The sequence below is a fragment of the Lolium rigidum genome, chromosome 3 (genome assembly GCF_022539505.1).
Source record: "Lolium rigidum isolate FL_2022 chromosome 3, APGP_CSIRO_Lrig_0.1, whole genome shotgun sequence".
Taxonomy (NCBI): domain Eukaryota; kingdom Viridiplantae; phylum Streptophyta; class Magnoliopsida; order Poales; family Poaceae; genus Lolium; species Lolium rigidum.
This window is the reverse complement of record NC_061510.1, coordinates 43206584-43214100: the sequence shown is the minus strand read 5'-3', so window position 1 is coordinate 43214100 and position 7517 is coordinate 43206584.

The following is a 7517-nucleotide window of genomic DNA, read 5'->3' as shown; positions in this document are numbered from 1 at the left end:
GCCATTATCACATGATCGACGGTGTGCTCGATCTACTCGGTTAGGGTTAGGTGTAGGGTTAGGGCTAGGGTCTAGGGTTTAGGGGAGCTACTTTTGCAGTGTTAGACCTTGCACCACACTTTGACACATATCATAGGCCCACATGCAAGGTTTGGTGGGGTTCCGGTGCTCCGGCGGTCGTTCTCCCCCTCCTTCCCCCAAAAGAGCGGAACGTGTGCCCCGGCGGGTCTACCCCCTAGATTTCTCCGCGCGAGGGTGCACCAATGTAACTTTTCATTCTTTTAGGTTTGTTTAGGACATATACACATGGAGAACCAAGATTGGGACCCTTTGGCACATACATACCCGCAGCTCGAGCCATTATCACATGATCGAGGGTGTGCTCGATCTACTGGTTAGTGTTTGGTGTAGGGTTAGGGCTAGGGGCTAGGGTTTAGGGGAGCTACTTTTGCAGTGTTAGACCTTGCACCACACTTTGACACATATCATAGGCCCACATGCAAGGTTTGGTGGGGTTCCGGTGCTCCGGCGGTCGTTCTCCCCCTCCTTCCCCCAAAAGAGCGGAACGTGTGCCCCGGCGGGTCTACCCCCTAGATTTCTCCGCGCGAGGGTGCACCAATGTAACTTTTCATTCTTTTAGGTTTGTTTAGGACATATACACATGGAGAACCAAGATTGGGACCCTTTGGCACATACATACCCGCAGCTCGAGCCATTATCACATGATCGACGGTGTGCCCGATCTATCGGTTAGGGTTAGGTGTAGGGTTAGGGCTAGGGTCTAGGGTTTAGGGGAGCTACTTTTGCAGTGTTAGACCTTGCACCACACTTTGACACATATCATAGGCCCACATGCAAGGTTTGGTGGGGTTCCGGTGCTCCGGCGGTCGTTCTCCCCTCCTTCCCCCAAAAGAGCGGAACGTGTGCCCCGGCGGGTCTACCCCCTAGATTTCTCCGCGCGAGGGTGCACCAATGTAACTTTTCATTCTTTTAGGTTTGTTTAGGACATATACACATGGAGAACCAAGATTGGGACCCTTTGGCACATACATACCCGCAGCTCGAGCCATTATCACATGATCGACGGTGTGCCTGATCTACTTGGTTAGGGTTAGGTGTAGGGTTAGGGCTAGGGTCTAGGGTTTAGGGGAGCTACTTTTGCAGTGTTAGACCTTGCACCACACTTTGACACATATCATAGGCCCACATGCAAGGTTTGGTGGGGTTCCGGTGCTCCGGCGGTCGTTCTCCCCCTCCTTCCCCCAAAAGAGCGGAACGTGTGCCCCGGCGGGTCTACCCCCTAGATTTCTCCGCGCGAGGGTGCACCAATGTAACTTTTCATTCTTTTAGGTTTGTTTAGGACATATACACATGGAGAACCAAGATTGGGACCCTTTGGCACATACATACCCGCAGCTCGAGCCATTATCACATGATCGACGGTGTGCCTGATCTACTCGGTTAGGGTTAGGTGTAGGGTTAGGGCTAGGGTCTAGGGTTTAGGGGAGCTACTTTTGCGGTGTTAGACCTTGCACCACACTTTGACACATATCATAGGCCCACATGCAAGGTTTGGTGGGGTTCCGGTGCTCCGGCGGTCGTTCTCCCCCTCCTTCCCCCAAAAGAGCGGAACGTGTGCCCCGGCGGGTCTACCCCCTAGATTTCTCCGCGCGAGGGTGCACCAATGTAACTTTTCATTCTTTTAGGTTTGTTTAGGACATATACACATGGAGAACCAAGATTGGGACCCTTTGGCACATACATACCCGCAGCTCGAGCCATTATCACATGATCGACGGTGTGCCTGATCTACTGGTTAGGGTTAGGTGTAGGGTTAGGGCTAGGGTCTAGGGTTTAGGGGAGCTACTTTTGCGGTGTTAGACCTTGCACCACACTTTGACACATATCATAGGCCCACATGCAAGGTTTGGTGGGGTTCCGGTGCTCCGGCGGTCGTTCTCCCCCTCCTTCCCCCAAAAGAGCGGAACGTGTGCCCCGGCGGGTCTACCCCCTAGATTTCTCCGCGCGAGGGTGCACCAATGTAACTTTTCATTCTTTTAGGTTTGTTTAGGACATATACACATGGAGAACCAAGATTGGGACCCTTTGGCACATACATACCCGCAGCTCGAGCCATTATCACATGATCGAGGGTGTGCTCGATCTACTGGTTAGTGTTTGGTGTAGGGTTAGGGCTAGGGGCTAGGGTTTAGGGGCTAGGGCTAGGGTTTAGGTTAAAGGGTAAGTATTTATGCTTAGGTATAGGTTTAGGGTTTAGGGTTAGGGTTAGGTTTTATGATGCATGGTTCTGCAGCTCCGGCGTCGTGGTTTAGGGATTTAGAGGGGTTTAGGGCTCGAAGCCTCCCCAGTTTAGGGTTTAGGGTTTAGGGGAGCTACTTTTGCACCATCACACCTTGCATCACACTTTGACACATATCATAGGTCCACATGCAAGGTTTGGTGGGGTTCCGGTGCTCCGGCGGTCGTTATCCCCCTCCTAGATCAACGGAACGGTTAGGATTTAGGGTTAGGGTTAGGGTTATGGTTAATCACACATTTCTTGAAAAACATGACACATATAGTATTAAATAATACACATTTTGAAAAACAAGTTTAATATAATTTACAAATAAAACTTAATGTTATTGATAATTTACAAATAAAATTCTTAGTGTTATAGAAGTGGTAAAAATAAAAAAAATTCTTTGCCGTGCGCGAGCACACGGCAAAGAAGCCCGCCGCACGGCAAAGGCAATCCTGCGCACGGCAAAGATGCCCCGCACGGCAAAGGTTCTTTGCCGCACGGCAAAGAAGGCCGCACGGCAAAGAGTGAGGATAAGGCGCGGTGTCGGGACGTCCTGAGCCAGAAAACCTTCTCCCCATCCTCCACGCACACGACGCCGCCGCATCGACCTCCCCACACACGACGCCGCCGCCGCCACCTCGACCACGCCGCCGCTGCCCGGCCCCACGACGATGCCGCCGCTACCTGCTGCTCCTCCCAGGCGCCGCCGCTGCCCGGCCCCACGACCACGCCGCCGCGCGCCACCTCCTCGCTCCCGGCCGCCGCCGTTGGCCCCCACGACCACGCCGCCGCCACCTCCTACTCCTCCCAGCCCGCCGCCGCCCGGCCCACGACCACGCCGCCGCAGCCCCTTCCCCGGCCACCTCCTGCATTCCTCCCCCACGCCGTCGCCGCCACCTCCTCGCTCCTCCCGCCCGCCGCTGCCCGGCCCCACGACCACGCCGCCGCAGCCCCTTCCCCCGGCCACCTCCTCGCAGTCCTCCCCCACGCCGTCGCCGCCTTGCGCGCACGCGAGTGCGCTCCTCCCGAGCCCCCGCATATGTAAGGTTCTTAGTCTTAATCTTGATTCCATGTATCTACATGTTTTTATTCAAGCATTGCATGTAATTTAGGCGATCTAGGGAAGTATAGGTATGCCAATGATGCTTCGGTCGTGTGGGCGAAAGAGGCGAGATGCCGGGCTGCCGTGCGACGCGGTGAGAAGTTGAGATGCCCATGGTTAGTAGGGATAGTTAGTGCATGTTAGTGGAGTAGTGGGTCAAAGAGTGGCATGAGTGGCATGTGAGAAGTGCCTACCTCGTGTGTATATATGTTGCATTGATGAATGAGAAAAGGCAGCCGTGAGAAGTGCGTACCACATGCTCTTGGCCTCTTGCTCAACAACCACGGCGGGCGACAAGAAGCTCTCGGCTCGCCGGACGTGCTCGCCGGATTTTAGTGTAGATGATTTTATTGTATAGATGATTTTATTTAGGGATTTCATGTTCACTTGCATGACAATTTTATTTTCTCGCTATGCAGGTGAAGCTTTGAGGTGGACACGGGGGGCGGCGTCGTGGGGGTGTTTGACGGGGGACGGCGTCCCAAATCTTCTTCGACGATTCTCTCACGCGTCTAGGGTATAAATCTCCGGCCCTCCCAGCTTTACATGTACCTAGGTTTTTTCTTTATGTCTAGGTCACCAAGTCCGTTGCGATACCTAGGCGTCTCTTCCCGACCGTAAGGGTTACGCGGATAAATATGCATTAGTGGTCTCGCATATTATGAACCGTAACTCTTACGGCATTTATCGGGACAGCCGGCGGATGCGTAGTTGGGTACGTTCTCCGTGCTCTACCCCGATCCGAGACGAGATTTCGGTAGCGCTCCCCCTTGTTCTCCGGATGCACACCCCTCTCGGCTTTTTGCCGAGACGTGTATCGGGAGAGCAGCGGGGAGGTGCCGCCGAAATTCTGTCTCGGATCGGGGTAGAGCTGGGAGAACGTACTCAATCTACGGATCCGGCGGCTGCTAGGAGCCCACCTAGTAGAGTTTCGAGTTGATGCACGCGTAAAAAAATAAATATATGATGCATTTATTTCCTATTTGATATATAAATGCTATGTTCGTCTCGTTTTGTTGCCGATTAGAGGATGGATAATCGTGGTCTGGATGTACGATGGCGAGAATCGGTCGGTGGAACTATACTCGATGAATGGGGAGAAAAGACCGAGCAGTTTGTGGATAGGGCGTTTGCCATCCCTAGCAGACCTATAAGTGTTTGGTGCCCTTGTAGTAAGTGCGCTAACCGAAAGGCACAGGACAAGGAAACTATGAGTATGCACCCGATCAAGTTTGGGTTCACACCGTCCTACAGGATTTGGACTTACCATGGAGAAAAGGCAAAGAAACGTGCTAGGAAGGAGGTGCGGCAGATTCAACCTAGGGGGAATATGACACTCGGTTTTGATAGGTGCTTAGAAAACTTGGCCAATGGTAATGTGCCCGAAAGCCCTCATGTAGAGGTGGAGACACCTCGGGATGCGGAGACAAGTGAGGACCCGGAGGAAAACACAAAGGAGTATTATGAGGCTCTGTTTGCTTCGCGAGAAACCCCTACATGAAAATACGGAGGTTACCCAACTAGATGCCATCGCTCGCCTTATGGCCTTGAAGTGCCATAGGAACTTGTGCAGAGATGGGTTCGATGAACTTCCGGTCATCGTAGGCAGCCTTCCGCCGAAAGGGCACCTCTTGCCGCAAAACTTCTACTATTCGACCAAATTGCTCGGTGACCTTAAGATGTCATCTCAGCAGATACACGCTTGTCCAAAGGGATGCATGCTATTCGGAGAGGAGCACGCCGACACAAATTATTGCATCAAATGCAATTCCTCTAGGTACTTTGAGGTAGACCGCAATGGTGATGGTCGAAGAGGCGGACCACGGTTGCCAAGAATATCCTCCGCTATCTTCCGAGTTCTACCGAGGATCCAGCGGCTCTTCATGACCGAGGATACTGCCCGGCGGATGAGGTGGGCCGTGGAAGGAAACGAGATACACCGACAAGATGATACATCCGTCGGATGGTACCGCATGGAAGAACTTTGTCAAGAAATTTCCACCGAAAGCAGTGTGACCCGAGGAGCGTAGCAGCTTGCGATATCAACCGATGGGTTCAATCCATATGGTATGTCGGCTGCAAGTATACGCTTGTTGGCCGGTGTTTGTTATTCCCATGAACCTCCCCCGGCGTCCGCATGAGATCGGAGAACATGTTTGTGTCGATGATAATCCCGGGGCCCAAATACCCGGTAAGAACATGAATGTGTACCCGGAACCGCCGGTGGATGACTTGGTTCGTGGCTGGGAAGGTCGCGGGATCCGAACATATGACGCATCAAAGAAGGAGTACTTCGATATGTATGTGTGGTACCACACGTCCCCGCATGACCTGCCGGCACGTGCTTTGTTCTCGCGGGTGGTGTACACATGGGAAGTGGCCTTGCCCACAGTGCGGTGCGGCCGTGACTTTCTTCCGGCTAAACAAGGGAGGCAAGTATTCATGCTTTGATGAAGCTCGACAGTTCCTTGAGCGGAGGCATGCATACAGGAGTGATGTAAAGAGCTTCAAGAAAGGTCGTGTTGTCCGTGGCCCGAAGCCAATTCCGAAGACCGGAACGGAAATCAAGGCCGAGTTAGATGCTCTTAAGCCTAGCCCTGATGGGAATGGTTTCTTGGGATATGGGGAGACACACCAATGGACTCACAAGCCGTGCTTATGGAAGCTCCCTTACTTTGAGTTTCTCGAGCTCCCGCATAACATTGATGTAATGCACACCGAGAAGAATATCGGTGAAGCCATTTGGAGCACGATTGTGGACACCGAGAAGACGAAGGATAACATAAAGGCTCGAATTGATCAAGAAATGTGGTGCGATAGGCCGGAGTTGAACATGCAGCCACCTCATGGTGCCAAAAAACTTGGACTAAGCCACACGCCCCGTTCTGTCTCACAAAGGCCCAAAAAGGGAGGTCTTCCAATGGATGAAGGACTCCTTGTTTTTCCCCGATGGGTTCGCAGCCAACTCGGATGAGGGGTCCGAACATTGAAACGTTGCGAGTACAAGGGCTGAAGAGTCATGACTACCACATATGGCTTGAGCGGATAATGCCGGTGATGATTCGAGGCTATGTCCCCGAGAAGACTTGGCGAGTGCTAGCGAGGTTGAGTTTTTTCTTCCGCCGCATTTGTGCTAGGGAGTTAGACACTAAAGTGATTGAGAAGCTGGATGAAGAGGCACCCGTGTTGCTTTGCGATCTAGAGGAGATCTTTCCTCCGGGGTTCTTTAATCCGATGCAACATATGATCCCGCACCTCGCGGAGGAATGCTTAAAGGGGGGCCGAATTGGGGCCGTTGGCGTTTGGTCCCGAGAGAGAAACACAAAAGCTTCGTCAAATGACCGGCAATAAATGCAAGATCGAAGCATCCATAGCCGAGGCGAGTCCCGAACGTGGAGGTGGCAAACTTCACCACTAAGCACTATGATCCCAACATTCCCACAAAGCACAACCCGGTCCTCCGTTACAATGCCGCCAACAATGAAGAAGTACCCAAGCTTAGCATCTTCGTGGGGCTTGGTGGCAAGTCAAGTGGCTCGAAGCCGTACGTGAACGGACCTGCAGGAGCGGACCTTGATCCACTCGTATGTCTTGAACACCATGGTCGAAGCGAAGCCGTACATCGAGTAAGTGCGAACCATTTAGTTATTCGCAAACATTCACTCGTATTTGCGTGGCTAACTCTTCCTCTTTTCATCGGTATAGGCAATTCAAGGCTATACATTGGAAGAATACCCACAGGGAGCCTACCCCGGAAGAATCCAAGCAAATTTTCGATAAGGGCGGCGGTTTCGGTTTTAGTAGCTGGTTCTGTAATTTGGTACTTTTCTATCCCAAATTAGCTAGCACTTCCGACATTTACCGGTCATTTCTCGTTCTAAACTTCTCGTGCTAAACTTGTAGGCAAGAACTGACAAAGAGATGAAGTCAGAGCTAAGAAAAATTGCTAGGGGCTTTGACCATTCCGTCGAAGCGTTCAACTCCTATGACGTGAACGGGTATCGCTTCCAGACCCATAAATACACAACAAGCCGGCCCAACGCGAAGACAATAAATAGCGGGGTGGTATGTCAAGGTGACGATGGGCTCCATTACTATGGAAGAGTCGAG